Raw genomic sequence first — 18,570 nt, forward strand, 5'->3', positions numbered from 1 at the left:
TTACTGATACTGGTGGATTGTAGAAGTTTGAGTAAACTTTTATGATGGAAATGTTCTGAATTGGGCAGTTTTATCATTATTGGTGCATTCATTTTGTTTCATTGTTTACTGGAAAAATTGTCAAAACAAATTTAAAACACTGTCCAACAACTGTACTGTATTATACAAGGGATATAATTTAATACAATCAGGAAGGTGTATCAAAGAATACATGTATGTTTCGTGTGCAAGGGGCCTATGATTTGAAAACAGCCCAAAGTTAATCTTTATCTGCCACTGGCCAAATGTATTTTCTTTGAATGTGGGTTTCAATGCTGTTTCAATGAATGTGAGTTTCAAGGGCAGAGAAGTTTTAATGCTAAGTCTACTTTCATTATGAGACTGCATTGTTTTGTTTAGCAGATGTCTATTAGTGTTTGTGCTGTAAAATGTAAAATAAAACTTTCAAATGAAATCCAAATCATCGTAGAAGTAAAGCATTATGCACATTACAGTGTTTATGGTAAATGGGGCGAAATAGCTAAGTAATGGGACATTGGAATGGTTGCAGAGGGGAGGCTCCATTTGAACATGATTTTGTGAGGGGGGGAAGGGCGGCAAACTCAGACAGCCCCGGCGAATTATACCCCTGAACTATCCAGATTTTTGCAGAATGAATAGATTTTTGCTTCTTATTTTTGGTTTGTTCCTCATATCATTTGTAGTTTACAGGGAAATCATTTAGGAATGACGTCACTAAATAATGACAGACATTGAGTTTCAGACTTCATACCCTTCAGAAAAATGCATGCTAAAGCAAGATCTGTTATTCTATCAACTAGCTAAGTTTATACAAGAGCAATTTTTAGTACTGTTTGCATGTTCCCCCAATGGCCTTGTCCAGATTTCCTGCATTAAGAGGTTGAGAGCACGCACAAATAAATCACTTTATAGAATTAGGCATATCCAAACCTCTCAACTGTCCATGGTTTTGGCTCAAAATGCTGCTCTCCCCCTTATAATCCCTCCTCAAAATGGCAATTTTGGAAGAAAATGTTGAGGGTTTACAATTAATAAATAATTGTAATGATCAGAGTTATAGATTACTTTTATTTCAGAAATGCAGGTAGATTCTCTTATTTTGTCAGCTGCTCAAGTTAACAGTACTAATATTAAAAAGTGCCCCATCTTTGACAGATTCCCAGCTGTATTGTGTGGCTATGTTATATTTTTGCATCTCATTTTGGTTCATTTTTCATAAAATTGTGGTTTTCTGGCAAATTAGTGGCAAATCATTAAAGACTAAAGTTAGAAAATAATGATAGACATTTGAGTTTCAGATTTTATACCCTTCAGAAAATTCATATTAATGCAAAACCTACTATTCTATTATCTTTCCAAGTTTTAAGAGCAATATTTAAAAATGTTCCTTATTTTTGGGTCTTTGTCCCACTTCTATGTATGGCTTTGTCCAAATTTCTTGCTCTGAGGTTGAGAGCTATGACAGATGTGTCAGGGCCATCACTGTCAGCCAGAGACATTTCAAATTGTGACATACTTGTTACACCCCACACCCCATGCAGTGACTTTGGATGTGTTCAAGCAAGGAAAGGAGCAGTTATGCAGTGTAAGTGTGCAGAGTGTCCTCCCATCCAAGGTCGACACAAGTATTATAGTGGCTTTTCATCTGTCCTTGATTTTGCAGAATGTTCTGATTTTCTATCATATTCTTATACTGTTGATTTATGCTTCTTATTCAGAAAACACATGCTGTTGCAGTGCCTATTGTTCTGTGTTTAAGTAGCAATGCTTTAATGACCATCAGGTAAGCTTGTCTGAGATTATAAGATGCAAGTAAGCTTTAATAAGCATACTGTTAAAGAATTACTAACACTGAAAGCTTTTTTGTTGTTGCCATGCAGAGAATATTTACATAACTGGATAACGTATAAGCCTTAGGTATTGAAATGCATATGACAGATTTGTAATAAAGGACAGGATTACAGTATTTTCAGAAGCTCATTACATTTGTTGGAGACTTGCAGTCATCTTTGCAGGCTTTACCCATAAACTAAACAGAATGCAATCTATCATGTGTAGTCCATAACATGTGCAGTAATCCGTTAATCAATTTATCTTGAGCTTGTTTCTTGTTTGCTGTTCATTTTTTACCTTGATCATGTTTTCCCCCATGAAACAAGTAGATAGTTGTTAGACAGCAGGTCTTTTTTGGAAAAGAAACATTTTTACAAGTGGGGGTATCACAGAGATTGCAATTTTTAGCATGTTACTTGGTAATTTTATAAAGCTGAATATAAATTATAAATAGAACTGCAGTGCAATGAGAACTGGTTTGAGTTGAGTGCTGCTTGTTTTTTTATACTTGATTTCGACTGGCATTCCAGTAATGTATTTAAAAAGTAATTTATTTTTTCATGCCTCACAACCTTTTTGATTCTATCTAAACATTAAGTAAGCTGTCATGTAGCCAATACATTGAAATATTTTTTCTTCTACACTTCATTTTGTCTTGATTGGACTCTCATAATAATGGTTTGGTACCCAGGGCAGCGTATTTAATTAAAGTTCCAGTTTTTGTGGTTTTGAGCATAGCCCCACCCCTTTCTGGTTGGCCACACCCCTCCTGTTGGCCCCACCCATTCAGCTGTCTACTGCGACCCCCCCCCTTTGATTTGAAGTCACCAGCCACCACTGCATACTTCCACATCAAGGCTATGCTGTAAAAAGAGGGAAAGAACATTGCTGTAATATGAGGTTCCAGTTTAATTGAGCTTATGGCAAGAAGAAAAAAATCCATAGTCATGCCATAATATCAAAATTCCTGGCATTAAAATTCAGCCAGACTTAAAATTTTGTGGAGCAGACAGTACTACCTGGCAAAAACAAAAATATTATAATTGTCACTGCTGACCTCATCGTGTATAAAACATTAAAATCACATACCTCACTGGACTTTGCAAGGAGGTTGTGACAACATTGTATCTGGCAGGCACCAGAGACATTTCATCCAAGCTGTAAGAATTAAGGATAATTATAATATGGCTGTTATTTGTGTTAGAGGGTCTTCTTTTTGAATAGACATCAGAATATAGTGGGTCTATTAAACACTCTAGCAAACATGGGGAAAACACACATGCTTTGCTGAATCCTCTTATCACATTGTACGAATGAGTTATGTAGTAGGATAGACTGCTTTGCACCCAAATGGCTTCCCTTGATTCACCGGAGAGTAAATTTTACATCCCTGGAGTTTCTTCTTTCAACTTTTTCAGATTCTAAAACAGCAAGCTTTAACATTTTCAAAATAAAAATGTGAGAGATAAAGGCAACTTTGCTAAAGGATCTAACTCTCAGCAATGAAATCAGTGATTAAGAATCCTTTTCTGCTGGGAGGTTTAGTTGTGCAATCGGACCTTGTGTGAGTTATCATATTCCCAAACTAAAGAAGTGAAAAAACAAAAGAACGACTACAAAAAATGTTGAACGCGGAAATGGAGAATTTTGAATTTGACATTTTTTGAATATTCTCCACATTTCCAGAAGGTGCAGTGTCCTGCAAAACACAGTAAAGAACGTTTTTGCAGGGGGGCAAGCCCCCTTGCACCCCCCCATGTGGGGGGGCTGTGTCACCACACCCCCTACTACACACACACACACACACACACACACACACATATATATATATATATATATATATATATATATATATATATATATATATATATATATATATATATATATATATATATATATATATATATATATATATATATATATATATATATATATATATACAAACTAAGAGATTGCACTACAGTGAGGGAAAGGGTACATTTCCCGATCTGCATTAAAATGTTGAAATGCACAGCAGCAAATGTGTAGTGCATTCGGTGTTGTGCATTTCAACATTTTTTTCGTTCTTTCAATACTATCGAATTGGGCATTTGGACTAACATAAATCGAACAAAGTCCGATCGCCCTTTTTATAGTAAACCCTGCTGGGAAGATGTTGATATCTGTATTTTAATGAATTCTAGTTTAAAGATCCAAAATGCATGTCAGAAATTCAAGACTTTAACTCCTTTTGTTATCAAAATCTGATGGGGTAGGTGGTGCTGTTGTCTCAGTAGCTGTAACAGAACTCCTAAAAGCCAGGAGGCCTGAGAACAGCTCAGAGCTATAAATTGCTAAACAAAAATAGATATATATATATTTTAAATATAATATTGAGACCTACAGTACACCATTTGTGTCCCCTGCAGAACATGAGGATTTCCTGAATAAATTCTAGAATATCACAGTATTTGAAAATATATAACTCATGGGGGAATTTTACCCCCAAACAATGACAAGGTAAACTACTCAGTATTTGATAAATATGCTTGTTCTTTAATAGGTTACGTTCGTATTAACAGTTTGGGACAAATAGCATAAAATCTAGGTAATGCTGACAGTATCTTAGATTTCATATTGATAAACTGAAGCTTTTTCTGCTCCCCACCCATGATTATACTTTCTGTAATTAACACAGATCACGATTTCAGCATCTTTAACCTGAGTAAATCATAGTCATAAATAAAGCATATTTCCCATACTTTGCTAGTAGAAATTATGATGCAGTAAAACTGACTGTGATAACTGTCATCAGTAACCCATATAAATCCAGTCAGGATACTATTGGTGAGTTCTTTGATATTACAGATTTCTGTATTTATGAGTCTATACCATTAAGACATAAATATAAAGGTTAAGTCAGTGAAAAACTCCTTTAATTGAAACAGAAAATAAGTAAGATATAAAACAGAAAAATAGGTACTAATTTATTTTCAGGAATTACCACAGACAGAAAAACAATTTCAAATGAATTAATGGCTGGTATTCATTTTGTGTAGTTCGCAGTGTGGCCTTGCACTGAATGAGCAGCTAGGCAACAATTCAGAGGACTCAGAAGCACTGCAGGCAGTGAGTGAAAAGGTATGAAAAGAGGGGCATGCAAATGATCATATAATGACATGCAAATGAAGAAGCACAGTGTAATGCATGCATAATGAGATGCAAATAAAAGAGTGCTGAAAGCAGGTCACCATTAACAGTCATCAACCACAAAGGTATGCAATCCATTACCTTTGATTATAAAGGCAAAAAGACACTGAAATTGCCAGAGCTGCACAGGCTATAATTCTGAGAGTGGGAGCATTATTTGTGCAGAAGTAATTGTTAAGTATTAGTGTCATTACCAGTCAATAGTGTCTGTTTATGGTGGAATGCAGCGCTATCAGTGGTGATACAAATGCAGGCTGGTACCACATTAGATGATGGATCAGCAGCTCCAAGATCAGTTCCATGTGGATCAAGACATCAATCAAATATTAGTTGAACTGTATGGCCCATAAACTGGATGTGAAGGATTGTGTGGTCTTCCCATGTCACTGGATATTAAGGTATGTGCAGCCCTTACAATTCTTGCTTTAGGGACCTACAACAGACAAAGATGGGGGACACTGAGTATTTTATGTAAAACAGTCAAAACTTTCCTTGATAAATTGTTGGCACATATTGACCATATCTGTTCTTTCCACAAGGCATTGGAGACAGAGTCACTACTATGCATGGCTTTTATGATACTATCTGCCTCTCAGAAGTATTGGGAACCATAAATTGTGCACACTTGGAAAAAAGACCCCACCTGGTGACAACAGAGAGCATTATATCAAAAGGAAGGGTTATCATTCCATCAACTACTGGGTACGGTGCATTGCAGAGGGTCCCTTTACCAGTGAATATGCACAGCACCCTAATAACACCCATTACTCCCATGTATGGCATACAGTTCATCTATATCACTCTTTCCTGCTCAGGTACATTCCATAGAGCTACCTTGTAGGTAAGTTGAGGCGCACGGGTGCACTCACTTTTCTACAGTTGCATGCAGTATGCGTACCTACCTTACAACCTCCTTGTATATCCAAACTGTGTTGCATATGATGCAGGATAACCCAGAGCTTTGATGATGATGTCCATGTGAAACCTGCAAAGTGTGGCTGAAGATCAGTATAATACCACCAATGCGCAATCCAGGAATATAATGAAGTAAATATTTGGCCTGGTTAAAACCTATTTTCGCTGCCATGACTTTTCTGGAGGAGAATTCAGTATGCCTTTGACACAGTCTGCAAGATCTTTGTAGCATGCTATATGTTACACCCTATAATAATAAGGAAGGAAGTAACCCAGACGGCAGTACCAGCAGGGGCTGAACCACATCACCAGACAGTTGGCACAGTGTATGTTAGCACAGGAGAAATGGCAACATCTCGTCCACCTCAAGCATGGTGTCACACAGAATAAACTGATGTGTGAAGTGTTATGTACAGCCTATTCTGGGCAGTGGACAGCTAAGTCACACTATACATCGGGCATATTCACTTCACACAAAAGGAGTGGTAGTGTTGGTCACAACCATCATCATTTGCACAGGTGCCTGGGGATGCCTGGCTGCCTACAGATCCTAATGGTGGGGGAAATGCAGTCAATGGAGAAAGAGATGGAGGTCACAAGGAGGGCAAAATCAGTGCCATACACAATTTCTTCTGTGCACCACTTGATGGAGCTACTACATGCCCATGCGTTGTGGCCACTTTAATGGCCAGATATAGCAGGACGACAGTACCCTGATTGATGCCAAGAGTTGACTACATATCCGGAGCAGACTGTGACACTGGATAGTGTGAAGAATCCTTGCCAGGCTGTTGTATAGTGTATATGCACATTCCCAAGATAGAGCACTCACCTACCAACATAGCCTCAGGGGAAGTAATGGTAGTGCTCTTGGCCACAGGGTGTCTCCTTTGATAGGGGTGTATATGCCATGCTGTGCTTCCTGCAGAGGACGTGTGAGTGAGGCCATACTACCACCCTGGGCAATGGTTATAGGACCACCCAAGAAGGAGACAGACATTGTCAATCTGGCTTGAGACTGTAACTCCGTCTGAAGGTTGGCATCATTATCATACCTTGTGCAGGTGTTGACATTAACCTGTTGTCCTTCCTCAGCCTTTGCAGTTGTCATCATAGTAATGGCCTGTTCTGTGTGTACACAGTACAAGAGAAAACAGAGTGATGATGACTGTCTCTACAGCATGTGAGGTCCTGTGGTGTGCATGCAAATGTTAATTGGACAGATGCAGACAAACAAAATGCACATACTTATGCTGGTGGTCCCCTGAGTCTGAACACTCAAGGTGCCTAGGGACGAAATATACAGTGGTCATTGTGTGCTCCCTAGTATCAGCCTGTGCAGAATTGCCACATATTATATGTGTTATAGCTGCTAAACTGTAATGTTTGCTCCCTCCCAGACTGGTGTTCGTGTCACCTAGTATGATAAGCATGCCATCACCATCATCATCATCTCCTTACAGGGATGTTGGGAATGTCTCATCATCCATGAGCCTTGCACTGGAAGGTTCATAGGTTCATACTAGGCTATCTGCCCTAGGGCATTTATAAGCCTAGCCAGAGTATGTTTGGCTTTCGCCACCCATTTTAAATTAATTTTGCTATGCCCTTTTTCGAGGTTAGTATACTGTGCCTCTGTCTAACAGTGACACAGAAGTGATATCCGGGGTAAACTTACGATCTCCCATCCACTCATCAAGATTCCTCTTGAAGAGAGTCAATGAGGGACTCTGCCTAACCTGGACTGGGATTTTATTCCAGAGTGAAGGGAGCCTCTAGGTTATGAATCTGTCCCTCCAGCATGTCCTATTTATTTCAGTGCTGAGGTTCAAGTCTCTCGAGCATGTAGCTCGATGGGATTAGGATTTTCTGAGGTGCAGCATGTCCATTAATTCCGGGTTGGACATGGCTTTATACATCAGGCACAGATCGCCTCTGAGCAGGCGGTATGCCACTGAGTAGAGCTGGAGTTTCTTTAACCGGGCAGCATATGGCATCTGTTTGAGCCCTTTGATCCTCTTGGTGAGGTACTTTTGGGGTCTTTCCAGTTGCTGCAGGTGTCTGGTAAGGTACATCCCAAAAGGGGCATTGTACTCAATTATGGGCCTGATGAGGGATGAGTAAAGAGGCATGATGACCTCCCCTGATCTAGATGTGAATCCCTTCATGATTAGGTGGGCTATATAAAATGTTTTTCTAACCACTTTGGCCACGTGGTTGTCAAATGAGAGATTGCTATCAACTTGGGTCCCCAGGTCCCTAATTACTTCTTCTGTACTTAATGGATTACCACCTATGTGGTAATTTGTGGGCACTTTATTTTTGCCAAAGGGGATGACTATACACTTTTTGGCATTTAGTTTGAGGCCATGGCTCTGGCACCAGTTGTCTGTTTCTATGAGGCCCTTTTGGAGGATGCTTGTGTCGGCTGGAGAGTCGATTATGGCGCCCAGTTTGCAGTCATCTGCGAACTTGGTCAGCCACAGTCCTTCCATGTTGGCCTGTACCTCTGAGAAATATATACCGAACAAGAGAGGTCCCAGGACTGAGCCTTGTGGGATTCCACTTGTAACTGGTTTGGAGTCTGACATGGCTCCAGCAATTCTAACCATGTGGGTTCTGTCCTTTAGCCAGTTTGCAACCCATCTAGTGACATAGGGGTTTATATTTAAGCTGGTGAGCTTATCTATAATGCCTGAGTGGGGTATTGTATCAAAGGCTTTTGCGAGGTCCAGGTAGGCTGTGTGGACCACCTTCCCCTCGTCAATGGCGTTGGTAACTGTTTCAAAGAAATCGACCAGGTTTAAGAGGCAGGATCTGCCCTTAACAAAGCCGAACTGGGTAGGATCCAGTGTCTGTAGGTCCCCAATATCTTTATTTATGAGGTCCATGATGATCCATTCCATAGCTTTGCAGACCAAGCTAGTCAGGCTTATGGGGAGATAGTTTCCAGGATCCGTTGAGACACCACCTTTGTGGAGAGGGACCACTGTTGCTGTACACCACTCTTTGGGTACATATCCTGTAGTAAGGCTGAGATTGAACAGTAGTTTTATGTTTGGGTTTAGCTCTTCTTGGAGTTCATGTAGGACGCAGCCCAGGACACCATCTGGTCCCATTGATGCTGTGTTTTTGCTTTGGAGAGGCGGCTCTTACCTGAGCATCTGAGATGTCAGGGGGGCAGCACTCTGCTGGGATAGATATTTGCCCTTTTGGTGGGGAGGGGGGGAGAAGTTTGCGCTGAACCTGTCAGCTAGGATGTTGGCAATGACTGTGGGTTCGGTGTATTTTTTGTCATTTTGGACTAATTCTGAGCATATCTGGGAATTCCCACCCAGGTTCCTAACATAACTAAAGAAAGCCTTGTGATTATCCTTAGTGTCCTGTGCAATTTTTCTCTCGAAGCTGGCCTTAGACGATTTTATGAATGCCCGTAGTTTTTTTGCTAATACTGATCAGAGATGCCTTCCCTTTTTGGGATTTTGCTCTATCATGTAGTAGCTTCCTCCTCCTTCTATTGTATAGTTTGTTTATGGCTGGGGTTAACCAGACAGGATGTCTGCCTTTGGAGGATTGGGTCTTGGTTTTATTTGGGATTGCATGATCCATGCATTCCTGAAGGTGCTCATAGAATGCGTTTATAAAGGATTCTGCGGTCTGGGCTGTATTTTCCGCAGGCCCGGGGGCTTTGAAGGATTCCACCTAGGTTTTGAGGAGTGTGAAATTTGCTTTAGAGAAGTTTTTCACTGTGGTTTTCTGGGCAGGGGGTGGAGTCGGGATGTGAATATCCAGTGAGATTAGTTTATGGTCTGATCTTACCAGTGAGGGATACACTTCTGGTCTGGAGCATAGAGTCCCCATGTTGGTGATGATCAGGTCCAGTATGTTTTCCCCTCTTGTGGGAGTGATAACAAGTTGTTCCATAGCATTTGAGTTTATAAATTCTAGGAACCTTTGGGCTAGGGTGTTGGAGCTAGAGTAATGCTCCCAGTCTATGTTTAGGTAGTTGAAGTCGCCCAATATAATGGTGTTTGGAGAGACCTTCATATTTTCCAGTGTTCTCAGGAAGGCCGAGTGGGGTTCCTGGGTTTGGGAGGGTGGTCTGTAGCAGGCTATACACTGGAAGGCAGTTTTACCCACTATTAGTTGCACATGGATAGTCTCTGATGCTTCGTGCTGTGCCACCAACCTGGAGGTGTGGGTATCTTTGACGAATATTGATACTCCCCCTCCTTTTGTGGTTCGGTCCAAGTTTTGGGGCCGAAAAGCATGGTATGAGGTATAACTTGGTAGTGCTGGGGTGCTCTCGGGAGCCTTGAACCAGGCTTCTGTTACTGCACAGATATCGATGTTCTCCATGCTAAGGAGAGTTTCAAATGCGTGCATCTTGAGGTTTAGACTTCTGGCGTTGAGTAGCATTACTCTTAGTTTCTTATCCCTTGTGATACCTATGGAGGTGGGTTTGTCTTTTGAGCCTTGCCTAAAAAAGGCACTATGGGGGTAGCAAGAGCCTTTGCCAATATCCAAAAGCCTAGGGGTGACAGGTGCAAGCCATCCCTAGCGAAGCATCGTGGCTTGTCGAGCATGTCATCCCAGGCTGACAGGCATTGGATCCCCTTTGAGTGACACCAATACTTAAACCAATTGTTGAAATTGATCATCTTGTCTTCATATTGTGGCATCATTCTTTGTGAGGGTAAGATGCTACTCAAGGTCAGGGTCATACCGGCCTGGGCTACATGCTCAGAGAGCGCCTCTATGTCTCTTTTCATGTAGTCCAGGGAGGTACATCTCAGGTCATTCACACCAGCATGGACAATGACTGAGTCATATTTGTACTTGCCTTGGAGTGACTTGAGTGCTTGTGTTATGTGGCAGATCCTAGCAACCAACAGGCAGCTCACCGTGACCTTCTCCTTGTTCAGCCTGGTGAGCGGGACGTCAGTGTGCCTGACGATAGAGTCACCTATTACAAGTGTATCAGGTGTGTTGTTTAGCCTTAAGGGCTGTGACTGTTCGTCACACTGGCTTTGTGAGCTATGTGTTGCACGTGTTTTGTTTTGGGGTAGCGGTTGCTTGAGTGTCTGCTTTGGAGGTCTCTGCTGCTTAGGCAGATTTTTATTTAGAGCCTCCGAGTATGTTTTTGTGTGTTTATGTGTTTGATTTGCTGTCGTGGTAGGTCTATGTGAGACTGGAATTGTAGTGAGTGTGGTTTTCTTCTCCTCCTGACTGGTTACGCCAGTACTGAGTTGAGAGAGCTTAGCCTCCAGTTTGGCTATATGGTTGCATCTCTCACATGTGTTGGAATTTGTTGGGAGGAGGAGAGGGTTGTCTGTGTACATGAGGCAGTTGTAACATTGCCTCAAGATTCCCAGATTCACCAGGTGACCCTCCTCTTAACTGCAGACATGTCAGCTGTTATGCTGCATGCTTTCTGTGAGGCTCATTGTATCATGTCATTGACTTTCTTCTGACATTGTTGGGTTGTGTAATTCTTACAACCCTAAGCACTGATGTTATTGACCACTGTGTTTCACGTGCAGTCTTGTTGGGACTGGTGAGCACCCCCCTCCCCATCTCTCCTGCAGGCATCACCCCTGAGTGCCTGTCACAGCCCATTATTCCCCAAGGACCTAAACTTGTCTAACCTTTGCCATCTGTCCCTTGCAGGACACCTAGGAAGAGTGAGCATAGTTGAAGAACAGTGAACATGGTTAAAGTGGGCTAGCTATGTGACAAGGTAGCTTGGTTTGGCCATACACAGCAGGACAGGGTTGCACAAGACTACTAAAGTACTGGAGGCTATACATTTAGTATGGACAGTGGCATTTCTCAGTGTTATGCAAGGTGAACAGTGTTAATGGTGGGCAAGAGCATGTGTAAAGCTTGGGTGAGAACCATACAGAAGCCCACTTCATGTTGTATATCCTTAAAGTGCAGCAATCTGCCAACTCATGCAGTATATCCATGCTTAGTTATTAATGTCTCCATGCACTGCAAAATATTTGTTGCCTTGAAGTACATCTTGCTGAATCCTTGCTGATGTATAAAAACTAATTAGTCACCTTACCAAATTTCAATACCTGTTTATGAACTCATCTTGGTTTTGGAGGCTAAAATATTGTGTTGTTTAACTAAATTAGAAAAACTGAATGAAAACATTTGTTAATAATACATTATTTATGAACAGTGAGGTTTTCATCCAGTCACAGATGATACTAAACATAGTCGCAGAAACACTTTTGCAGACTTTATGATAAGTAAAGGCATAGGTCAGGGTGCTATATATCGGTGGGGGGCATCCTTTATATATCCAGATGTAATAACTACAACCACAGTTAAAATCAAAAGCTCAAATTTCATGGAACCAGACAACATATCTGGTGGCTGAATATACATGCTTAAGGAAAACCTAACCAAATCCCTGTCAATTATATTAAACACAATTTTAATATGTGGGCATACTTCTGTTCTGTTGTGACAGGCTGTACTCATACCATTTTACATGGTGAGGTGAATGCATCAGATTCAGATATTTTTAGGTCTGTCTGCCTGACCAGTATTCTGTGTAAAATTATGGAGTGAGACATACTTGAATAAAGTAATGCTATGGGCATATTCCTGCTAGATATGGAACAATATGTATTTATCAGGCAGCATGCAATGAGGTTCAGAGAGCTACTGCAAGGGAGTTGGAGTGCTCTACGATGGAGGGGGGGGGGGGGTAGGTCACTCTGCAGGACCAGCAAATTGTCCTGTTCAGTATCACCCAACTCTCACTGTTGGGGAACAAATGGACCTTAGGACTCTTGCCTAGCCTAGGGATGATATACTGTGCCCCACAGAGCATATAAGTTGATTAGGTGCAGCATTAAGCTGGTTCTGCAGAAGGAAAAGAAACATATATGGAGGTCAGTACATACCCCTTTGATGGTAGATTTGGCATCTATTTCGTCATCTTTGGCTTGGTACAAATTATTTTTGTGGCTGTAACTCTAATAGCCACTCCTTGTTCATGCTGGTGAAACCGCAGTCCTTCACTCACAGGATGGTATGAGTTGCGGATTGTTTCTTCTGTCTTCTAACAGAGATGTGCATTACTTCACAGATGTTCATATACATTGGTACCTGAAACAGCTAGCTGGACTGCTATCATCTGACACATATTTCCAGAAAGTCCAGGCCCATTTCCTGATAGTCTACTGCTCCCAAAGTTGATACATTAATGCAGCATTCGTATAACTATATATGTTTTTACAGGAAATCTGCAACTGCTTTGCTTCCTGTTCTGTCTTGCATGCCTTCAGTGCAACCGTCTTTTGTATATACACACGCGCACACACACACACACACACACACACACACACACACACACACACACACACACACACACACACACACACACACACACACACACACGAGTGGGATAGTGGAGCAGTCCTATTTGACAGCTCTCCCATCTCATACTATCTTGATTGCTCATAATTACAGGTCTGCAGCCTCTCTAGGTCATTTGAATTCAACACTGACCATGCTGTCACCTTTGCTGAACCAAAAAAGAAGGCTTACACTGCTAAATGAAACATTATTGTGATTATCTACCCTAACAAAGAGACTAAACATTGTGTTTGGCAAACTTTTCAGTGAATCTGAAACCCTGAAATACTTTCTGTTCCTGAATCCTTTACTTTGCTTTAATTCTGAAATGAAAGCACACACTTTCTGTGTAAAAGAGTAGGGGAAATTCTCAGAAATTCAACAAACATTTTCCTTCACAGACTAAAAATAACACCAATGGATTCATTTGTTTTAATTTCCATTGGTTTGTATCCGGATCTCAGTTTTCTAAAAACCAGTTTGAAAATATGCATCATTGTCAAGCCCTTCTCAAGAGCAACTGACACTAAATAAACATGGCATGAAAGACCATGTTCAAAAATATCTTCCTTTTATGATTTTCTCTACTATATGTGTTTGTTGTTCAGAGCAGAAACAATACAGCTATTGTACGATTGCTCAGTTCTCTAGTACAGCAAATAATGAAACCACTACAATTCCGTAAAGATAGCAGAGGTGCATACGGGGGTGGGGGGCATTTTATCTTTGAATCCTTCAGTTCCTATCATCCAAAGGTACGGACAAGACACATCTGAGCATTTTAATCATAGAGCATGAACAGACAGTGTTGATATGAGTTTTTCTTTCATAAGAATCAGATTTTATCTTCCGTCAGGTACAACCTTATATTAATACTTATTACACGGCATCAGAATGATAATCATAGTTGCAGTATAAAGGAATACAAAAGCATCGGACTTCACAGGGATTTCCAGACTTCCAGCTGACTGCCCAAGCATTACAAAGGATTAAGCAAGACAAACAAAAAGTACTAGTAGAATTTTTTTTATAATGTTTTGTCAGAAATAACTGGAAACTTGAAACCTGATTGCAGGTACATCTGCCTTACCACTTAATCTGTTAGTTTCTCCCCATCAACTAAGGCATTTACTATGTCACTTTCCTTATAAGGTTTTGCTTTAGAAATCACAACAAGTTTGCCGCTATAGTCTATTGGGGCACAACAAGCAAGCATAACGGTTTTCTGATGAAAAAAAATAATAAATACACATCATGTCTCTTTTCAAGACTATAGATAGGTTGTGTGCTTTCTTTAATTATGTACTGTATTACCACAGACCCACATGCCATTTGTTTTACCCATGAAATGTATTACCAGACTCACATATCTACCTATTTTCCTTGTGTGTGTGTGTGTGTGTGTGTGTGTGTGTGTGTGTGTGTGTGTGTGTGTGTGTGTGTATATATATATATATATATATATATATATATATATATATATATATATATATATATACCTATATATATATATGTGTGAACATATAAAAGGTGGTTTAATTGATGTACTGGTTGTTCTGATGAAGTCAAGGAAGTTGACGAAAACGCAGGGTGTCTGTGTACTAAGGCGTTCATATATTCTTTGATGTGCTTTTTTTTCTGGCATGTGGATTACAATAAAGGTTCTTGGACTGGTCTTCGTGATGGCGATCTGTTCTTGTTGTTATCTGCTGTGTTTTTATGGTTTGGAGTATTTTGCAGTTCCTATTCTATTTTTATATATATATATATATATATATATATATATATATATATATATATATATATATATATATATATATATATATATATATATATTGCATTACAACAGACATTCCCATGTAGGATGCATGTTTTGCTTATGTATAACAGTACCACTGACCCACAAACACAGACTACTTGTTTCCTTTATAATTAATAATACTGCAAACTCACACAGGCTTCTTGATGTCCTTATGAATAGTAATACAATAAACTCCTCCACAATGACTGCTTGTTTTCCTTATGTTTTGTATAACCACAGACCCTTGCATATAAGCTGCCTGTTTTCCTTATGCATTGTATTACCACATACCCTCCCACATAGACTGCATACTTTCTTTATGTCTAGTATTACAGCAAACACTCCCATGTAGACTAACTACTTTTCTTATGCATAGTGTTACCTCAGACCCTGCCATGCAAGCTGACTGCTCTTGACATAGTCTTGCTACATAGGTTACTTACTTTCCTTATGTGTACTATTATTACAGATCCTCCACACAGGCTGCCTGCTATACTTATGCATTGTACTACTATCCCCTCTCTCACAGGCTGCCTGCTTTGCTTATGCATTGTACTACTATATCCCCTCCCTCACAGGCTGTCTGCTTTGCTTATGCATTGTACTACTATATCCCCTCCCTCACAGGCTGCCTGCTTTCCATACGTACAGTGTTACCACAGACTCAATGCTATAGTTCTTGTTTTGCATTTTATTACCACTTCATATTGCACCACTTCCACAGGGAGCATTTCCAAACATTTGCTGTGCTTTATATATAAGATACAGGATTTTTGTGCATATCTGTTAAAACACTGCATAGCAACAAGGAATACCATCAGTAAAATTAATGACTGGTGGTTTCATGCATCTAAATCACAAAACGTGCCATACTTGGACAGCCTCTGTTGTACCTTGCCTAGCCGCACAGGGATGCCTCATCCTCACCATTACATTCCTTTGTGGTACATCATCCTCACCATCACATACCTTCTGGTACCTCATCCTCAAAATTATATACTTCGTGGTATCTCATCCTCACTGTTACAGACCTTCCGGTACCTCATCCTCACTGTTACATACCTTCCGGTACCCCATTCTCACCATTATATACCTTCAGGTAGCCCATCCTCACCATTGTATACCTTCCAGTACCCCGTCCTCACCATTGCATGCCTTCTGGTACCTCATCCTCACTGTTGCATACTTTCTGGTACCTCATCCTTACCATGACATAATTTCCTGCACTTCATCCTCACCATTATAGACTTTCCGATATACCACCCTCACTGCTCTATATCTTCCAGTACCTTATCCTCACCATTATATACCATTTGGTACCCCATCCTCACCATTATTTATTTCTGGTACCCCATCCTCACTGTTATACACCTTCCAGTACCCCATCCTCACCGTTATATACTTTCTGGTACCCCATCCTCACTGTTATGTACCTTACAGTACCCCTCCCTCCAAGCTTGCACCTTCCTGTTTCACTTACTTATCCTTTTTCCATATTTTAAGTATAATAGCAGTGTATTTCCGCTATATACAAATTATTTCACCAGACTTCTGCTGAGCGATCATTACCCCTGCTCAGTTACTAGGGTCAACCTAAAACTCGTTTGTGGCACAAACCTTCCGTAATTCTTCTGAGTATTCCAGATAGATATTACTTGTTTATATTAGGATTACTGTATTAGGAATGTGATAGTGAGCTATCTGTAAATATTACAACTTTGATAACTTAATCCATTGAAGACTGCATCTAGAAATGCATCAGTGTTTGCAATTCTGCATACATTCTTCATGTGTTTGAACTGCGCTTGGCCTAGGCTATTGGTGAAAAGATTCAATAAACCAGCCCTCCCATCAATTAACAACTATATAAATACATGAATGAAATAAATAACAAAATAAGTATGTATGTATTTTTGCAGTCCACTAAATATATAGTGCCATGATCTGCATTTTCCTTTTAATTCTTTTTATTTCATGTCTGTTTTTGTACTGTTCCGCATACAACAACCTGCTTTGTTCTATTTATTCTCACTTTTTTCCTGAATGCACTTTGGTTTGGAGTGATAATCTCTAGTCAAGTTATTTTTAAGCAAGAATTATGACAGTACACACACGTGTCATTTTTAATGGTAGGATGTTATGTGATCCTATCTCGCCTACATTCTGACTGATGGGTTCGGAGCCGATCCCTCGGCTCCAACTCGGCACGCTTATGCCAAAGAGCGAAGTCTCTTATTGGCTGAGCTTATTATATCCCAGGATGCACCACTACCATTCCCCCAGATCTCGTTTGCCGCTTCCCTGCGAAGACGTGGTCTCGAGCTGGCTGGGCTGAGTAGTTATTATTAACTAACTTTTCTGTCAGTTTTTTTTTGCTGTTTTAGCCACAAAAGCTGTTTTAACAGCTAACGATCTTATTGTGTGTGTTTGGATTGTGAAAACTTGTTGTGTGTGATTGGGTTGGTTTGATTTCGGCCCCCCCTTCATCCAGGGCCTTCCCGGTCTATCAACCCTTTTAAAACTTTACAGGGTTTCAGAGTTCCCTGTCATTTACAAGAGGTGTTTGCGTTAACTATAACTGTAAGCCTATCAGGTTTGTCATCAGTAAATCTCTAGCTGTTTACTTTCCTGTCAAAGTTACTGGAATTGTTTAATATAATGTCTCAAACCACTAGGCCTTCGGGTTTTAAAAAATGTTCGAAATGTGGTTTCAAAATGTCTATCACAGACGATCATTCGCTCTGTGTATATTGTTTAGGGGCAAAACACTTGCAGGAGTCATGCAGCGTATGTCACGCTTTTTCCTCAAGGGTCCTCCAGGAGAGGAAAAATAAATTGATTCTTAAGGGGTTAGTTAAACCTTCCTTTGAAGAAGCCTTGGCATCCTCTCCTTCTCCGGCTAAAAAGAAAAGGGCGTCGGTTCCGACCAGTCCGTCGGATCCGACCGCCAAGAGACATAGGCAGGCCTCTCCTTGGCTCCAAAGACTTGGAGCCGAGGTCGGAACGGTCTGCCTCGATGCCACCAGTATCGACTCCTCTGGCTTCGGAGCCGATGGTTGGGGCATCGAGGCGGGTCACCTTCGGCTCCGCTGCTCTCGGAGCCGACAAGGGTCGCCCGCCAGACACTTCCTCCTCGGCGCGAAGTCCACCTCGGCACCGATGGAATCTGGTGTGTGTATTCCCTCGGCGCCGATACTCATCGAGTCGCCTCGGAGCCGGTCCCCTAGCCCTTTGGGGCCGATGGAGAGGCCGTCTCGAACCCGTTCTGTTTCCTCTCGGTCTTCGAGAATGTCAGATTCTGATATAGACAGGGTGCTCCAAAGACTGTTCCAGTCACCAGTCTTCCAAAAATTTGTTTCGGTTCCGACCCAGTTGGCTTCGGAGCCGATGACCTTGGCCCACCCCATTGCCATTCCTCCTCCGACTGCTTCGGC

The 18,570-nt window shown here is 40.9% G+C and overlaps 1 long non-coding RNA gene across 1 annotated transcript in view; it reads right to left on the reverse strand.

The window, feature by feature from the left end:
- LOC122812777 overlaps positions 1–13,234 on the reverse strand; it is a 33,249-nt gene extending 20,015 nt beyond the window's left edge. Inside the window, exons 1-2 of the long non-coding RNA XR_006366555.1 lie at positions 12,882–13,234; positions 5,238–5,476 (exon numbers count right to left, since the gene is read on the reverse strand). This is a non-coding gene — a long non-coding RNA (uncharacterized LOC122812777). The remainder of the gene's footprint in view (positions 1–5,237; positions 5,477–12,881) is intronic.
- Between the last annotated feature and the right edge of the window lie 5,336 nt (positions 13,235–18,570).

This window comes from Protopterus annectens, chromosome 10.part0 (assembly GCF_019279795.1).
Source record: "Protopterus annectens isolate FY-2018-M chromosome 10.part0, PAN1.0, whole genome shotgun sequence".
NCBI lineage: Eukaryota > Metazoa > Chordata > Ceratodontiformes > Protopteridae > Protopterus > Protopterus annectens.